Source organism: Ahaetulla prasina, chromosome 3, assembly GCF_028640845.1.
Source record: "Ahaetulla prasina isolate Xishuangbanna chromosome 3, ASM2864084v1, whole genome shotgun sequence".
NCBI classification, from domain to species: Eukaryota; Metazoa; Chordata; class Lepidosauria; order Squamata; family Colubridae; genus Ahaetulla; species Ahaetulla prasina.
Genome location: NC_080541.1, coordinates 76,868,501 through 76,888,708, shown reverse-complemented (window position 1 = coordinate 76,888,708; position 20,208 = coordinate 76,868,501).

The window sequence follows — 20,208 nt, the reverse complement described above, 5'->3', positions numbered from 1 at the left end:
AGTCATAATATTTAAACAATATTGCCTTCGCTGAATGCTGCACTAAACATCATTCAGCAACCTGCTGCCTTCCTTTGCTAACGGGTCTAAAAATTAGACTAACGGGTCTAAAAATTAAAAATCCAGTGGGTTTTTTTTTGGAGGGCATCAGGTTGGGAAAGAAGGTTGGATATCTTGCTCTTTGGCCATGACAGCTAACTAGAGAGAGAAGTTCTGGAGTGATTATGATTATTGCAACAGCATTTTACTGTTAGGTTTCTGAAATTCGATATCGCAGCTCACCCATCAATTGTTCCCACCCATCAGGGAACAACTGAGAGAAGAAAGAAATAGAATCCACCAGTCCTTAATATCAACTTTGTTTTCAGGCTACCAACTACATTTGGCTATGCATCATCATCATCCTCTTTTAACAACCCCATAATCCCTTGTGGGGTGGAGTCTGGGCAATTGAATGGAGCTGAGTGTTTATTGGTCAGATGCCCTTCTTGTCACCAATGCAGAGGTTTTTTTCCAGCAGATATATTCTCAGTGTGCTCAGAGAGAGAAATACCTGCCTCTACCTAGGATCGAACTCCCAGCCTCCTAATTGTGAAGCGAGAGCTCCACCTCTAGGCCACCACACCATTCAATTACACTTGGCTATGCATGGCACTTAAAAAAATATGCGGGACAAGAACAAAACAATGAATGCAACCAAGAAAATCTAAATTTGATGTACATTAAAATATAATTAAAATCAATTTTAATCTAGTCACTAGGATTATTACCCATAAAATTAATTACTTTTTCCTTTCTGGATTATGGGCAAATTTAAGCAGAATCTTCAGAACCATTCTAGAGCTCCTTCTCAAGATCTGAGACCCTGGGGCCTCCCATTATCTACCTCCCTACAGCAGGGGGTACATCCTTCAGTTTGAATATTCAGTGAATTATTTAGAGAATTTTTTAAAAAAATGTAAGTGAACTAGTATACCACATTTTTTTCAATCAAGTTATTAATAAAACTTGAAAGCCGCCCAAAATAATTATATAACCCATTTTATTCCTGGTCAAATAAACCAACATTGTAGTCCTTTTTTCTTCCACGCAGGGCAATCTTTCTCTTATTCAAACAGTTGTTGATCCTTGTTATAGAATTATTTACAGTCTCTTTTGTAAATCCAACAAACAGGAATTATTCCAATTGTTCTCTGGGATTATCACTTTTATTTCCTTCTGATTTATTTTTTTTTTAAAACCTCATTCAGTTTTATCTTTAGATGTGATGACAAATTCTTATTCAGAGTCTTATTCATATTCTTCTCAAATAAATTTTGCTGCATATCTTGTTCTTCAATATCTTCATCTGGGAACAAACTGTTCTCAAGAAGACACACCAGAACAGATAAAATTGACTCAAATTCATCACAAAGGTGATGTGCAATGAGTACATATTTCCTCAAAGATGACTCTAATTGGCATTATAAGATACTTGCCTTATATCTCCGATCTCAAAACATGTTCCCCACAAGCTATACATTTACTTTTTAAAAAATAATAATTTTGAAGTCTTAATATTCAAAGACCAAAACTCCAGCATTTTCTAAGCCCTTAAAACTAACCAAAACCTTGGCTCGCTTTTTATGGTTTATTTTAAATTCTTAAAAATTATAAAAAATAAATTTTCATATTCTTATATTGAGGATTGAAGGCTCTCGCCTGATACTTCTAGTCTTGCTGTTCTGCAGGTGTCTTAACTTCTTTGAAGCAATTAATAGGCAATTTTCAAAAATAGTTAGCAAGGGAAGTGTAGGGACTTAGTGTCCTTTGAAAGACTCTCTTTGCAGCTGGAGCAAATATGGCAAATTTCCTCATCTCCTGATTTCCTGCCTCCTCCAGAAACCACCATCTTGCTTTCTCTACCTGAAAGTCAATCATAAGGAGAAACAGCTTGGGCAATCGTGTGTCTCTCTCCTTATCCAGAGAGCATTGTAGGAACTCCCTTGTAAATGCTGCAAATATTTGGCCCGCATATGAGCAGAGCTGTCTTTAGTCCACTATATTCCCCCAGAAATGGCCTTTCACCATTATTAACTGATTGTGCTCTCCAAGTATCCTTGAGTCAGTAGAAAACCATGGGGGGGGGATGCTGTCCCCATCAGTGTGCACTACTGCCTTTATTTCAAACATCATCCTTGACCTAACGTTCCTCCAAGGTAATTGGTGGCAAAGCCTAACAAACTTTGCACGACTTGAAGCTGCCCTATGGGGGAAATACTACTTTAATATAGTTACAGCTATGGATGGCTTAATCTGGTTACATGCATCAGCTGGAACTGAGATGAAGACAATGTCACAGGGACAAAGCAGAAAAAAGATGTTGTCAGGCCATGCTTGTGTTTTTTGTGGCGTGCAGATGGGGAAGAGAATCATATCCTGTGTGTCCTTGGCTTCATGCCATCTGTCCTGATTTACTTGTAATATCAAATGATAGGCAAAATTCCTGCTTGCTCAATTTGGGTCAACAGTAATGAGTAATATAAACAATGTTTTTAACGTGTGTCTTTTTTCCATTGTAAATGTATTCATATATTGATGCATGTACGTTCACAATCCTACCCACACATTTTTCATCATGTGCCCCCTTACACACAGTAGTTTCCCTCCTCTCACCACCCATGGAGAGCTGTTTGGAAGCTGTTACTCTCCTCCTAAACAAATTAACTGGGGAACAAGGGAAAGCTTTTGGATTTGGAAGAGGGACAATTGCATTAAAGTCTTGCAAGAAGCAATAAAAAGAGCTCAAGACAGAAGATACTTATCAAACAAAAGGCTACTTAAGCAGGTGGTCTGATCTTGTAGTTCACAACAACTAATGAGAGTTTCCGTAAAAGAAGTTAAAGTGAAAGTTTTTTTTCCACGCTCTATAAAGTAGCTGGTTTTGTAATTCATGTCGTTTCATGGTAATCAACAAGAATCTCAGCAAATTAACCTTTGTATATGTATCTAAAATGCAGCATATTTTTAATTTACATTATTTGTTAACCATCAATGAAGATTTCAGGAGATAGTAAAGATTGTAACATTATCACAATTGGGTGCAATTGCCTTTAGTTTGGTGGGCATTTTGCATATATAGATCTTTGGTTTTATATCTGCAGTAGAAGAATTTGTGATAGAGATGACATTCAGTTTGTAATGAAGTAGGGTTCTTTTTACACTAAAGCAATATCACAGCTTGGCAGTCCACATAGCTTCTTGCTAGAGGGTTCATATTTTTATTGTTAGACATGGATTAATTATTTCCAGCTTCAATTATTTCAGCTAGACTATTTTCGATCCAGGCTTTGAACCATTCCGTTTGTTAAGAAATATCATTGGAATAGTAGCAATAGAATGTGTTAGAGGATAGATATTCCGTCTAAAAATGATGACATTTAAACATTTTATATTTTTTAAAACATACAGTAAATGAATATTGCTGTTTTGATACAATGGATGCTCTTAGCCTTGGTGGTGCAGTGGTTAAAGTGCAGTATTGCAGGCTACTTCTGCTGATTGCTGGCTGACTGATATTTGGCAGTTCAAATTTCACCAGACTCAAGGTTGACTCATTCCAAGGTGGGTAAAATGAGGACCCAGATTGTTGGGGGCAATATGCTGACTCTATAAGCTGTAAAGCACTATAAAGCAGTATATAAGTCTAAGTGCTATTGCTATTTGCTGCTAGTTTTAAAAATATGTATGATCCTATGACTTACTCTTTTATTGATAATTTATTTTGGATTGTATGAAAAGCCCAGGTACTGATGGGTTGGTAGTTGATTGGCAGGAAGTAGTCATTTCTTGGAATTTGCAAGATGAAGCATACAGAAATTGTCAATAAAAAGAATGGATGAATTTCTGAGGCTTCCAACGAAACACAATTGATTTCCACTTTAGTTTCAATTGTTGAAGCCCTTAACATTTGTTACTTGAATGAAGGTGTGTCTAAAGGGGATGCAAGACTAATCATGCCTAATTAGCTTTAGGACATCCTGCAACCTAGATCGTAAAAGATTCCAGGATCTGGGAAAGCATTCACACACAAAGTACAAAAGGAAATATAGGTTCTAGGTTATATTACTGAAGTGGACTATTGAACCTAAACACAGTGTCAGGAAATACTAATTCAGATAAAATTTCACTTGACTGAATGCTTTCCATTCCAAAAAGAAAAAGAAAATCCACAGCACTCAGAAAACTAAATTTGGGAGAGTATAGTTTTAGATGCTGAGATGCCCTTTTGGGCACCAGGGACTGTTTCCATGGAGAGAGGTTTTTTCGTGGACCGCAGGGGGTGTGGTTTCATGTGCTGCCTGGATCCCACGGATGGTGGTTCACTTTTTGTAGTTTCTGACGTGCCGTGGCCCAGTGCCAGACTAGTGCCAGACCAGGGATTGGGGACCCCCAGTTTAGCCTAAGTAAACCCACAGACATAAGACACACACATAGAGACAGATAGACAGACCATTTTTCTATCTTCCAGTATCCTCTATTACTTCAACTCCCAGAATTCCTCAGCCAGCACTATAAGACTTGTGGACTTCAACCCCCCAGAAGTCTTAAAGTTGCCAAGTTTGGAGACCCCTGCTCTATTATTCAAGGACAGGAAATGTCTTTTTTTCCATAACAACTTTCTCACACAAGAAATTTTCTTGAAACAGTACACCAGTAATGGTTGTGGGTAGACCCAGAAGGGAATGAGACATCTCCTCACTGATTCAAGCTTCTTTTTTAAACTCTTTTCCCCCTGACATCTTCATTTTTCTCCATGCAGTAGGCTACTAGAGGAGGGAAAGGTGGCTCTTGTTAAAACTGGCTTCTTATAAAGGCCTTTTGAAATCAAGTTGAAGACCACAGAATTGTTGCCTTTCATGATTGCAGATGCTGAGTCCTGACTGGGGATTTCCTCCCCTATTTTACCATTTTCTTTCCTTTAGGCATTTTTATTTGCTTGTTCGATTTGTTAAAGATGGTTATTCATTTCATAGAAAAGTAAAAATATGGAACCCAAAGATGATCTTTGAATGGGACAAAATTTCCATTCCATTGGGTCTTGGACATGGCATGAAATCGTTGGCTTTTGAGACTGGCAAACCCTGACAAATGGATGGCAGTTTGTGTTCTAGGTACACAAAATTGCATCAAGTACTCTTTGGGACATGCATAATGGTTCCACGAGATAATATAATTTTCACAGGAAAATATCACTTTTTCCATTTCATTTTCTGGGCACATCCATATTATACTGTAAGCCAGAACTAGTTGGCCTCCAGGAAGCCTCCTAGTATCTTTGGTTCCCTTATTTATTTGTTTGCTCACTGCCACCTCCATTTTCTCTCAAGGCGAAACCTGTGTTGTTCACGAAGTTAACTTGTTACAGTGTTTGCCAGCTTAACCAGGTATCTTGTAAGGAAATCATTTCTAATAAAGTTGGTATGCCAGGGTTCATCATTTTATAAGTGTGGGTCAGGATTCAGTTCACCATGTTAAACTCTCTTGCTGCATGTGATTTTTCAAGCTTTGTCGAAGAACAAAAAGTTCCAGGGATGTGCAAAGCATCACTGCTTGGTTTCCATGGAGACCCTGCTCGTTAGGCTATGGAAATGCTGAAAAGGCCAGAAGAAGACTGACAATACAAGGCTTTAGTGACTGATCTGGGGAGCCAGGCTGAATTAATGAGATTTTTCACAGAGACTTATTAGTAAGGCACTTAGGTATAGCACTTAGGCTCACTTTCGTTTTCATACCGACAGAGTTGGAAAACAGGCCTGGAAAGGTTTAATTGCTGTTTTTAAATCCTACAAGATGATTTTAACCTATCACACTTGAAGGGCATAAAGAAAAGCTTTTGTTTTTTTTTTTTTGTTTTTTTTTTTAAATTCTGGTGTGATAATTTTTTTGTGTTCTTTCTTCTTTTTTTCTTTCTTTTCTTTCTTTTCCTTTTTTCCTTTTTTTTTTTTGTGGTTCTGGTTTGTTTGTTTGTTTTTTAGTGAGAATTGCTCTTTATCTGTATCAAGATGGGAAATTCAGTGGTATTTATTATATTGAGCAGTTAATTCCCACATGCTGAGAACACATTACTGCTCAAAGTAGGTTATCTCAGCTTTCATTTAGAACCAAATGAGAGATGCTGTGGTAGTGGCAGTTATGTTTCCTAAGGCTGTATTAATTTATGATTGGATGCTAATACAGACTGTTAATGCTGAAGTGAAACAGGGGACAGCTTTTTTCCTTGTCTTGTACTCTCCTTTTCATAGTAACGGAAGGCATATTTAATAGGTCAGTTTAGCAAAAGCAACAATTTTTTGCATAAAGTTTTTAAAGTTTTTTTTTTTTTAAAAGGAAGCAAAAACTAATATAAACCAATACAAAGTGAGAAAAAGAAAAGAAAAAGAAAGAAATCAAAGAGAAAACTAAAAGTGCAGGGAAAAAAATTAAAAGGAAAGAAAAAATATAGGAGTTTTAATTTTCTTTGTAGAAATTATAAGTGCAATTATAAATGGTTACAGCATAGCTTTCTTCTTTCTTTCTATAATCTACCTACCAAAATCATAAATCATAAGTTTATTTCTTCCCTTTTTTCATGCAAAAAAATCTACAGGGGGTTTAGAGTCAGCAGTAAATGTAGATATTGTCTTTTTTCTGATCGGATAAGTCAATTTAACCATATCAAGTTCCATCATCTTCATCAACCATTCCTCCATTATAAATAATGTAATTTCCCCCCCCCCCAATCTTTGTGCATACAATAATCTTGCTGCTGTTGTCATGCACAAAAGCAATGTTCCATGTCTTATGAATGTTCGTTCATAAACCACAAAAGAAAAACCTCTGGTTTCAATTGTATATCAATCATTAAAATCTTCCAAATTTTAAAATTCCAGAATTTTCTAGTGTTTCTAATATTCCCACCAAGCATGCAACTTTAGGATATAAGTGAACTAAAGAAAAAATATGTGACTCAAAATATCACCTAGTCAGCATTTTCTGCTCTGATTTTCACTTACATTTTGACATTTTGCACTCGTCATTTTTAATTTATATCTTATTTACAGGGTGCTACATAAGGCTAATAATTAAACACACAGCTACTCTTTAAAAGAAGAAAGATATTAAGCAAAGTTTACGAAAAACAGCTTCATCTTAGATTGCATGTCGTGCGATAGTGGTAGTGATGCTGGGGAGATCAGGCCTTCCTTAAGATTCCGTGCTATTTAATTGCTTTCAGAAATTGGCAGAGTTTATTTTTTTATTTACATCTGTGCATCAGAAAAACCTTTGATGGCTAATGAGTTAGAATACTGAGCTTTTTGCTTTCAACAAAGCTTTCTGTTTGCTGACATCAGCAGCAGCCTCTAAATAGTGGTTATAGTATGAGGGGAAACTGTTCTTACTTAGGACAAAAGCAAACAAATCAAAATAAAACCAACTCTCTCTCACCCATATGTTTCTGGGAGATGTAAAACCATAACATTGCTTCTCAGTAATCCACAACAAAGGCACATGTGGGTACGTTCCTCAGATTCCTGTACAGTAGACTAATCCGCTTAATCCCACTGTTAGCTTCTCTGGCAAGAATTTCACCGTCATTTTTGATTTGGCAGTTGTAAAATCTCTTATTAGTGTTGTGTGTCAGAAACGGCATGAGAGCAGAAGTGTGAGAGCTATTGTGTTTGTTTTCCATCAGCAACAAAACCATTTTATTAAAGGGGCCAATGGGGAGGGTGGGTTTGCTGCTCTTGGATACACTTTTTTTAATGCCAGTTATGTTTTAATACTCTCTTATCAACTTTCATTGAATTCCCTTGCTTTGCCCATTTTCTATTCCCAGATGTAATGAGAGTGAGGGGTTTTTTAAGAAAAAAAGAAAAAGAAAATTTACCCTAATAATCTAAACTGTCAGTTTTCATTTTCTTCTTAAAGAAGAAAAAGAAACCTGATCAAAATATTTTGAGGCAATTTTTTTCCTTTTGTATTCTGAAATGATAAATATGAGAGAGAAATTATATGGATTATGAGACCATTGTCTTATGAATTAAAAGGATATGCAACATGTTCAAACAATATTCCAGTGTAAATTATATTAAGTAGTCTAAATGATTCCTGAGGTACACAAATTAATTTTAAAAAATGTAGGTCCCCGCCCCCCAAACACATTTAGTTGGTAAAGTGTCTGAAACATTTGCATTCTATCAGGAAAAGGTTGAAATTGATCTAGGGAGAGTTTGGGGATTGAAACTGATCTAGGGGAGTGATTATGGTGTTAGCCCAATAGTGGTGAAAACTTCATCTTGGTCACACAACCCATCTGGGTGACTTTAAGCTAGTTACTCTTTCACAGCCCTAGGAAGAAAATAAAGGCAAATTCTTCAGGAAATGTTGCCAAGAACACTGCATGCAGATTCCAGGAGTCAAGACTGAGTTGAATGTCTATGGAATTTCTCAGTCATCCAGGTCATGGTGGTCCAAAAGGTGCTTTTTCAAAAGGCAACTAAACTTTCTTTGTTTTACCTTAAAAAGGTTTCGCTTCTCATCTAAAAAGCTTCTTCAGTTCAGTTCTACAGAACTGAAGAAGCTTCTTGGATGAGAAGCAACATGTCTTCAAGGAAAAACAAAGGAAGCACAGTTGTCTTTTGAAAAAGCACCTTTGGGATGACTGAGTTGAAGGCATCATCTTTCAAAAAATCAGCCTACTTATACCAGATCTAGAACAAGATCCCACCTGAAATCCATGTGACTCCCATCCTGTTGGCATTCTATAAGGCCTTGATGATCTGGTTGTTTTCCCAGGCCTTGGGTTAGGGTGAATGGAGCTCCTTGTTAGGGTGAAATTTTAGCTATGTTTTTATACTGAACATCTATTATATTATGAGCTGCTCAGAATCCCTACGCTGAAATAATTTGGAATGAATAAATAATAAAACCCAAATGTGATCTGTTCATCAAACTCACCTAGAAGTTAAATTCCATCCTACCCATTTCTAATTCCATCAGAGCCATTGCACTGGTGATGTCTGCAAACTACAAGTCAGAATAGTAAAGAAGTCCAGCTTGTTGGTACAACCAGCATATTAATGTCCACTCCCTTTAACTGTTTCCAAGTAAAGCTGCTCTAATCAGGAAGGGAAAACTTAGTATCATATCCAACTGCAATTTCTAGTATATGATTCTTCTAATACATTGAAGAGTAAAGTCCATTGGCTATCTTTTCCAAACCCTTCATGCCCATGTCCTGTCCTGCAACTGGTACCATGGAATGAACATAGACCATCATCATTTTAGCCATTGTCTATCCACTGCAGGATAAAGATCTCTTCTGCATGTTTCCAACCTATATGGTCCTGAGCTATCTTTTGCCAGTTATGTCCACTATACTTGCTGATGTCATCGATCCATCTTGTTTTAGGCCTCTTTTGTGGATGCTTTTTATCAAGTGAGATCCATTCTATGACTGTCTTGGTCCATCTGCCATCAGTTCTTCTTGCTATGTGACCAGCCCATTTCCATTTCATTTCTTTTATTCTCTTAATGATATTGTATACTTTCATTTGTTCTTGAATGGATTAGAGATTAGACAACATAGAATAATAAGAATAGGAAGGTACCTTGGAGGTCTTTTAATCCAACCCCCTGCTCGAGGAGGAGACCCTATACTATTTCAGACAAATGGTTGTCCATTCTCTTGTCTCTACCATTTATACCAAACATATAAATTCAATCCTGAGAATGAGTTATGTTGATATGGTGAGCTGTCCATTAAAAAAAAGATCTGACTTGACTTAATTAAGTCCATAATAGTACATTTCCACATGAAAGACAAATGCAGTCTTGTCTGCTAAACATAGTCTTCATTTTGACAGGTGAATGGGTTGTTTATAGCAATTATAGGTTGGTCCTGTAACATCCATGAAGTCATCTTCTACACTTCTTTGGACAAGTTTTTTTAAAAAAATAAGTGTATTAAGTTTGATGCCTCAAAGAAATATTTAATTATACAAGCGGAAAGAGGACTTGAAAAGACTTTAAGAAAAAAGGTACACCTGTCCCTTAAGTTATTAAAAAGAAAATAGTATGGCGGAAGAAAGAATTAAGATAATCACTGAATAGGAGAATGTATGCTGATAAGGAGCTGTGTTAAATCAGATACTATCTAAACATTGAGTTTAATGAGCTGAGAAAATAAATAGACCAGATGACTTCAAAGTAATATTTTTTGTGTTCTGAGCAAAATTAAGAGTTGTATTTGAAGTCAGTTAGGACACTTCAAAAGTACTCTAAAGCAAACAGTCTGTCACAACTGGAGCAGTATATGGTTTTGACTACAGCTACTCAGAAGAACATCTAAATTAAGCTCAGTTTATTCCAAAATGGCTGGATTGTCTATCACACTCAACAAAGCAAACAAGAAATGTGCATAATTTGGGAGCTTTCTAAATAAACCTATATTAAAAAATTTAGCTATGAGTAATAATTGCTCGTTGTGACATAGTTTTGCTATAGCACCCACTAAAGCACCTGATAAATTGACCTCATGCCGAGAGTCCTAAATAAGTAGAATTCAGAATAGAATAGAATAGAATAGAATAGAATAGAACAGAACAGAACAGAACAGAACAGAACAGAACAGAACAGAACAGAACAGAACAGAATAGAATAGAATAGAATAGAATTTTATTGGCCAAGTGTGATTGGACACACAAGGAATTTGTCTTGGTGCATATGCTCTCAGTGTACATAAAAGGAAGGATACCTTCATCAAGGTACAACACTTACAACACTTAATGATAGTCATAGGGTACAAATTTAACACTTAATGATACAACACTTAATGATAGTCATAGGCTACAAATAAGCAAACAGGAAACAATATCAGTATAAATTGTAAGGATACAAGCAACAAAGTTACAGTCATAAGTGGAAGGAGATGGGTGATGGGAACGATGAGAAGATTAATAGAAGTGCAAATTTAGTAAATAGTTTGACAGTGTTGAGGGTATTATTTGTTTAGCAGAGTGATGGCCTTTGGGGGAAAAACTGTTCTTGTGTCTAATTGTTCTGATGTGCAGTGCTCTATAGCGTCGTTTTGAGAGTAGGAGTTGAAACAGTTTATGTCCAGGATGTGAGGGATCTGTAAATATTTTCACAGCCCTCTTTTTGACTCATGCAGTATACAGGTCCTCAGTTGAAGGCAGGTTGGTAGCAATTGTTTTTTCTGCAGTTCTAATTATCCTCTGAAGTCTGTGCCTGTCTTGTTGGGTTGCAGAACCAAACCAGACAATTATAGAGGTGCAGATGACAGACTCAATAATTCCTCTGTAGAACTGGATCAGCAGCTCCTTGGGCTGTTTGAGCTTTCTGAGTTGGCGCAGGAAGAACATTCTTTGTTGTCCTTTTTTGATGACGTTTTTGATGTTAGCTGTCCATTTTAGATCTTGCAATATGGTAGAACCTAGAAATGTGAAGGTATCTACTGTTGATACTGTGTTGTCTAGTATTGTGAGAGGTGGAAGTATGGAAGGGTTTCTCCTAAAGTCTACCACCATTTCTACGGTTTTGAGTGTGTTCAGTTCCAGATTGTTCTGGTCGCACCATAGTCATTCAACCTCCACCTGATAAATTGACCTCATGCCGAGAGTCCTAAATAAGTAGAATTCAGTTTTTGTTTCTCCAAAAATCTCTCCCATATAATCCTTTCTACCCAATGGCACAGCTGGTGAAAACTAGATTGAACCTTTATCATTTTACCAGTAGGCCCTAGAGGATTTTTGGATACACAGAGTAGACCCAGGACAAAGCATATATTTTCCTTGATTTGGCAAATCAATAGTTTCCCCAAAGAAGCTAGTGTCAAGTTTACGTTCTATGGGCCTAACAACCTCAAGGAGATTTCAGATTGCACTTTTTCTGATCTTGCAACGAAAGAATTGTCTGGAGCCAGTAGGGAATGGGATAAGCTCAGGGTCATTGGCCACTTCAAGCTGGTACAGCAACATCCCTTCCCCTCCCCTCTGAATAGGTCCATTATCATTGCTCCATTCATTTTTTTTTCCTCTTTCTGGTATTTTCCGTGAGAGCAGAATAGAAAAGAGAAATCTCTCAGAACCAGTCACCTTGACAAGCTACCTGATAATGTTTCTCCCTGGCTGCCACCTCCTCCTCATGCAGAGCTCATCTGCTATGGATGAACCATTAAACTGGGATAGGATGAACTATAAATACTTCTGCTGCAAATCAGGGCTATCTGGATTGCAAAATGTGACCAAGTTGGAATTTTCTGCACCTCTTTTCCACTATCCAAGAGCTACCTGGATCTGGTAGCTCTCCTGTAAAACCCAGAAGCACTATCTTCTGCCCTAATATGGGGACAATGGTAGGTATCAGTTCTAAGACATCAGATGCCACACTATGTTTGCAAGATATTCAAGATGGGTGAATTCTCCTAATCAACAGGTCACCTGCGGTAGCCAGAAGGGCAGCAAATGTGAAGCAATCTACCAACAGGATTCCAGTGCATTACAAAGGAAACCAAATATCATCAAAAGCCATCAAGGAAATGCAATAGCAGTAAAGACAAGAGAGTAGTAATGGATACTCTAATTAGATCCACAACATCAAAGAGTATATTTGGCAAAGCAATAGTTAATCTCCCCAAAGAGGCTGGAGTCAAGTTTACCTTCTATGGACCTAACAACCCCGTCTTTTTTTTTTTCTGCTAGTATAGTTTTCTGTCAACTGGGGACTAAACATATCCGTGCTATGGATACCTATTGGGAATAGAAGATGGCCTTGAGGGACTGGAGGAAGACTGCTTTCCAGGCAATGATCAGATAAGCACATCTTGAGCCCATTTCAAGAAACTATCTTGAGCAAATGTCTGAGACATGCCCCTCCCTAATTCAGATAAAGATCAAGAGAGTGGAGGGGAAGCACATTCAGACTTGCAAGATTCTTAGCCGTTCCAATAAAAGTACTGTTATACAACAAGTATACAATAAAAGTACTATATGGCATTAGCCTGAACTATCTTATAGAGCTGACAAGAGGAAAGCTCTATAAAACTAAGAGTAGTGTCAGCCCTACAAAGTAGATCAGGTCAGGAAATAGACATGCATACTGTAAGCCTTGAATTACATTTATTGCAATGGTTGCAGTCATAGACTTTTGTAAGTCTGAATTCACTTCCCTCCTTCCCCTTTTACCTTTGTGTGAATGGGGGGGGGGCTTTTTCAACATGTTCAGATAAAGATATATTTTTTCTCTTTTGAGGAGCATTTGCTTCATTTATATCCCATGTTAAACATAAATGTCACATAACAAATGATTGTTAAATTTCTATTTTGTTTTAACTGTAGATCTATAGGTAAGCCAAAACAGAAATTTAACAATCTTTTGTCTAGCATTTTTTCTAGATTCTTCTGGAATCATTCTAAACCTTAAATTAATTTTTTCACCTCTCAATTTCAGTAGTGTTAAGTTATTCAAAATAACCTTTCCTTTCTCTATAATTTCTGTCTTACTTTCTAAAACTTCCACTTTGTCAATAATCTGTTTTAGGTCTCCGGCCAGTTGCTCTACAGATTCTTGAATCTTCTTAACTTCTTTTTCCATTTTTTTTTATTCTTGAGAATCCTTGAGAATCCTTCTTCCATTTCCTTTTTAAAGCATCCAAACTATTGGCAACCATTGCAGTCATTTTTTTTTTGTCAGATTCCTCAAATATTTTCTGCATTAAATCTGGTAAAATGCCCTTATATGTAAGTTGCTGTAATAATCCTCTCTGTGCTCCTAATTTGGTCTATTGTCCTGTGGTTATCATTGTGAGAAAGTGAAAGTATGTTAATTACCATGGTAAAAATAAAAGGCAGGCTTTTTTTGTTTTTTGTTTCTTTAGAGAAAAGATAGAGAACACTTTAGTGTTTAGTCCCAACTTGTTCTTCCTTGTTACAGTCACTCAGTTTAGCTCATATTACCTTTATCTTCTTATTTTGTGAAATCCATTCATTGTCTATGTCTTTAATAATAAACAATCATTCTGATGAGAGGGGCAGTGTAGAAATTTGATAAATTTTTTTTAAAAAAAAACAACCACATTCCTACAAAGGTATAGCTTGATATCAAATCAATGTTGCTATTTTCAAAGGCAGAATAAAAAAATTATTCCATTTTCTAAAATTACCTTAATCAATGTACAGGTTTATGGCCTCAATTGTGCTCAATTTATGGCCATAATTGTGCTCAGAATTATGATCATAAGTCCTGGCAGTCATCAGGCAGGTCATCACCCAATCAAATCCAATTTTATGACCTTTTTGCAGAGTTCATTAAGCAAAAGGAGCAGCTGGTAAATGAATACTGTGGTTATTAAGCGAACACGGTGGTTGTTAAATGAGTGCATTATACCCAATGAGCATTTTTTTGCCAGAAACACGGGGTAAATCTCAGAAATAGGAAGGAAAACATGCCAAAAATTGTGGTCACATGACTGCAAGATGCTACAAACAGCTGAAATTTGTGAGCACAGTTCCCAAGCACCCAAAATGGGATCATGTGACTGTGTGTGTGTGTGTGTGTGTGTGTGTGTGTGTGTGTGTGTGTGTGCACAAGCACCCAAAGTGGTTGGAGCTTTGAAATCATGTCATAATTATCTTTGGGGGGTTTCCGTCGTAATTCTGAATGGTCATGCAGTGAGAACGACTAGTAAAACTTTCTTAAATCACAATCTTGTGAAGCATTTTAACTTAAATTCAGAAAAAGGGCACTTTACCAAGAGTCTTTGATCTTCCGTGCCTTTCAGAATATCTCTCTTAGGTTGTAAATTAATTAAATCCAAAGGTGTGGGAGAAAGTGAGGGTTTCACCTATTAAATGTCAGGGTATACAACGGTTAAGGGCACTGTTAGATTCGGGCAATAACGAGGCAGGAGACCAGGATAGTGACAACAGCTCTTTACTATATGGTGAACCCAGCAACCAGCGCTGGGAAAAACCTCTCCTTATATACAGTTTAACCGGGGGCTTCAACCAATCAGCAACGTGCTATTTTCCCGCCAAAACTTTTAAAGATACATTACACTCCTTCCCTCCCAGAAAACACTTTACCACTATTTACATAAAATTTACACCTTATTTTTCGACGTAATCACGCAAGTAGACTGGGCATCTCCTGACTCTTTCAGACCTGCGCAATTCATTCCCTGGGAGTGAGTCGAGCTGGCCGGAGGGACTGTTTGTTCCTCTCAGCTCCTCCTCTAGGCCATCCGGCCCTGGATTATTTGCAGAGTCTTCCCTGCTGTCTTCAGGATGAACCAGTTGGCGTCGCTGGACCTCCCGGCACTCAGATAAGTCCTGCGTTAGCCCCGGGTTTGAGTCAGCTGTGGATTCCAACATTGAATAGTCAGGGCATGTTTCATCTGATTCTGTATTACCTGTTATACGTTTTCTTATCTGGTCTATGTGGCGCTTCCATACCCGGCCATCCCCCAACTCAACTAGATATGACTTGGGTCCTGTTATTTCTAGGATTGTTCCTGCTAACCAGGTCGGGCCCTCGCTGTAGTTGTGTGCCCACACTAGGTCGCCTGTTGCCATCTCTCTTGTTTTACCTTGTGCCCCTTTGTAACCGTCTGGTGTGTAGTTTGGGTTTAAACGGTCTAGGGGGCACCTAAGTTTCCGACCCATTAATAGTTCGGCCGGGCTGCGGCCAGTTGTGACACAGGGGGTTCTGTGTTGGACTGCTAGGAATGTATCGATTTTAGTTTGCCAATCGCCTGGCTTGATTCTGGACAATGCTTCTTTTGCGCTCCGAACGAAACGTTCTGCAAGGCCGTTCGTCGCAGGGTGGAAAGGCGCCAAGAGGACATGTCGGATGCCCTCCTCTGCCAAGTACCCCTCAAACTGGGTTGCCGTGAATTGCGGGCCGTTATCGGAGACTAAAGTGTCGGGCAACCCATGGGTTACAAATAGGTGCCGTAGGACTGAGATCACGGCCTTGGCTGTCATGGATCTCATGAGAATGATTTCCAGCCATTTGGAGTAGGCATCGACTACTACCAGAAAGGTTTGGCCGTGGAAGGGGCCGGCAAAATCGATATGGATCCTAGACCAGGGGCCCTGGGGTCTCTCCCATTCCCGAATCGGGGCCGTTGGGGTAGCGGTCTGGACTCCTGGCAGGCCTGGCATTTCCCTACCCTCTCAGCAATTTCTGAGTCCATTAAGGGCCACCACACATAGCTTCTCGCTAGACCCTTCATCCTCACGATCCCTGGGTGACCTTCGTGAAGGAGATCCAATACCTTTTCCTCAATTTCTCCGGGATCACCACTCGATCCCCCATAGCAGGCACCCCTTGAGCCGAGAGTTCCCCACGTTTTTTTACAAACTCTTTAAAACGCTCGCCCGGCGCAGCGGGCCAACCTCTTTGTACCCAACCAATTACAGTTCTTATTGTAATGTCCTTATACAAAGCCCGAGCCACCTCTTTGGATGTGACTGGGCCAGAGTCCAAAGAGTCAATTAGCAAAACTGGTATCCCCGGAGTGGGGTCTTCGATAGTCTCTGGTAACGGGCATCTGCTCAGGGCGTCTGCATGCCCTAATTCCTTTCCTGGCCGGTGTAGTAATTTGTAAGAATACGCTGCCAGGAAGATAGTCCATCGGGTCAGTCTTGGCGAGAGTGCCATGGGCGTTGGACGGTCGCCTGCCAGCAGACCTAGCAACGGTCTATGGTCCGTGATGATTTCAAAATCACGACCAAATACATACTCATGGAATTTCTTTACCCCTGAGACTATAGCCAAGGCTTCCTTATCAAGCTGGCTATAATTCCTTTCAGTGGATGACATGGTTCGGGAGTAGTATGCAATAGGGGCTTCTGTGCCATTTGGTAACCTGTGGCTGAGCACAGCCCCCACCCCATAGGGAGATGCATCGCAAATTAATACTAATGGCAGCGTGCCATTGTATTGGATAAGGAGGCTATCACTCGTTAGGAGATTCTTTACCCCTTCGAATGCCCTAGCTTCCGCCTTTCCCCAAGACCATGCAGCCGTCTTTGCCAGTAATTTATGCAGCGGCTCGGCTACTGTTGCCTTATTCCTTAAGAATACTGCATAGAAGTTGATCAGACCTAAGAATGCCTGTAACTCCGTTTTGTTCTTTGGAACCGGGGCCTTCCTGATGGCCCTTACCTTGCTCTCAGTGGGTGAATCCTTCCTGTCTATCCGGTAGCCCAGGAATTCCACAGACTCAACCCTGATCTGGCATTTGTTTAGTTTAACCGTGAGACCGGCAGACCGGAAAATGCCCAAAACTTTTCGCAGCCTTACCCCTAATTCCTCTAGGTTTTCAGCGGATACCAGTACATCGTCAAAGTATGGTACCACCCCTGGTAGGCCCTGCAATAGCCGCTCCATTAGGTTCTGAAATAACCCTGGAGCCACACTAACCCCAAACTGTAATCGGGTACACTTGAAAGCCCCTCTGTGAGTCACGATTGTCTGTGCTTCAGCTGTGCTGCTATCTACGGGCAGCTGTTGATAGGCTTGGGCCAAGTCTAGCTTGGCAAAGACTTGCCCTTGCCCCATTGAGTGCAGTAGGTGCTGTACCACCGGGACGGGGTAAGCACTCTTTTGCAACGCTTTGTTAAGCGTTGCCTTGTAGTCAGCGCAAATCCGGACCGACCCGTCCGGTTTGATTGGGGTGACTATAGGGGTCTCCCACTTAGCATGGTCAACTGGCACTAGAATTCCCTGGTTTACTAGCTTGTCCAGTTCCCGGTCAATCCTGGGCTTTAGGGCGAACAGGACCCTCCTAGCCTTTAGACGGATAGGGGCAACTTGGGGGTCTAAGTTAAAAGAGATAGGGGTCCCCATGTACTTGCCCAGGCAGTCTCTGAAAACGTCCCCAAATTCTTTCATGAGTGCATCTTTGAGGTCGACTTCGTTTCTGAAGATTCCAGTCACTCCCATGCCCAATGCTCGGAACCAGTCTAGTCCCAACAAGCTTGGCAGGGTCCCATCGACGATGGTGATGGGCAGAGTTTTCTTGTATTGTCCATACTCGACGTGGACGGACGTTACCCCTCGGACGGGGATGCGATTCCCTTGGTAGTCTTGTACCTTTAATCTCTGTGGTTGCAGCTTGCGCTTTGCGATGGCGGGTAAGGCTCTCACGAGAGTGTCCCAGGACATGATCGTGATCGATGAGCCGGTGTCCACCTCCAATCGGCACGGCACCCCCTCAATCTTTGCCTTTGTAAAGATTTTTTTCTCTAGGCGAGTTGATGCGTGACCCACTCTCACGACAGTCTGATTCAACTTCGCGCCTTTTTTAAACTGACCACTCGCGGGCCGCTTCGCCATTTCCGCACTCTGATTGGCCGGTTTGAATTTTTGGCGGGAAGGTTGGGGAGCTCGACAGACCTGTGCTAGGTGCCCCTTCCTTTCGCATCGCCGACAAGTTGCATCTTTAAATCTGCATTGTTGTCGTTGGTGTTGCCCTCCGCAACTCGCGCAGTCGCCCGGTCTTCTTTCTCCGGCCTCCCGGTGTGGAAGACTCCTTCCTCCTCCTCACCTCCGATTCGGCCTGGACCTCTTCATTGTGGACCGGGGTTGATTTCGCACCAGCCGTTGGTGCGACCTGCTTTGTAGGGTTTCCGCTGCTTGGGTGGACATCTCGTGAGCCCTGGCTTCGTCCAGGCGTTTGCCAGCGTTAGGTTGCTTTTAGACAGCAGCCGCCTCCGCAAACGGATGTCCCTGACCCGCGGATGAGTTGCTCCAGCAATGCCTCGTCCAAGTCTCGTACTGCAATGTTTTGAGGCTTTCCTCAGGGCGGCCATGTATGCGCTGATGGACTCGCCTCTTGCTGTCTGCGTTCCTGAATTCAAACCGTTGCACATACTTGGATGGCATTGGTGCAAAATGGGCTTTAGTAAGGTCTGCAGAGTTTGCCACGGTACCGACTGTACCGGCGTTGGCTCAGCCAGGGATTCTGTGTCGAAAACTTCTGGACCGCAGTGGCTCAGGAAATAGGCTCGTTTCCTGTTATCTGAGACTCCCTGAAGTTCGTTCGCCTCGAGGAAACACTCAAAGCGAGCCATGTATGACCCCCATTTTTCCTTAGCTGGGTCGAATGGCGCTGGCGGTGTGTAGCCGGACATCGCTGCTTTCCGCCCTTGTTTTGCTGGGTTCGCGTCTTCCTGGTGAGTTCAGCTCTTTTCCTGGCGCTCTTAGCCTCGAGATCCCACCTTCGTCGCCAGTGTTAGATTCGGGCAATAACGAGGCAGGAGACCAGGATAGTGACAACAGCTCTTTACTATATGGTGAACCCAGCAACCAGCGCTGGGAAAAACCTCTCCTTATATACAGTTTAACCGGGGGCTTCAACCAATCAGCAACGTGCTATTTTCCCGCCAAAACTTTTAAAGATACATTACAGGCACATTGTTCATCCCTTGACTCAACTCACAATCAACCACATGAAACTCAATTTCTGTGATCTCCAAGCAAGGAGCAGCTCTCCAGAGCAGGGGTCTCCAACCTTGGCAACTTTAAGACTTGTGGACTTCAACTCCCAGAGCTTTGCTGGCTGAGGAACTCTGGGAGTTGAAGTCCACAAGTCTTAAAGTTGCCAAGGTTGGAGGCCGCTGCTCCAGAGCACAAATAGGTGTTTTCCCCTAAACTCTTCTCTCCAGAGAGATTTCTGTCAACCAGAATCTGCCAGCTGGCCCCAGATTCTACTGCTGTGTTAACCACTCATAGAGATATCCTTATTCAGAAACCCCAAAAAAGGATTTTCAGATATCTTTAGATCACCTTTTGGACAATAGACCTCTTAATATAACATTGCACAAAACGTTTTTTTTTTTTAATCTAACAAGAAAATCTCCATCCCGGTCTCTTATTTTTGCATTGCAATGGTTTGTTCTACAGAAACTTGCATATTGTAGTGGTTATGGCCACCAGTAGAATTATATTAACCTAAAATCAATAGTTAGAAGCTTTTTTTTTTTCTCATGTTGGATTCAAACAGAGATGGTTCTAAATTCAAAGCCCAGGATCCATCATACATTTTTAAAAGGCACAAATGTACATTTATAGATAAGCAGTAAGGGAGCAATTAGTTAACACATGGCCCTTAGTGCTATCATTTATCTTCCTTTCTTACCCTAGCATTCCGCTCAATTC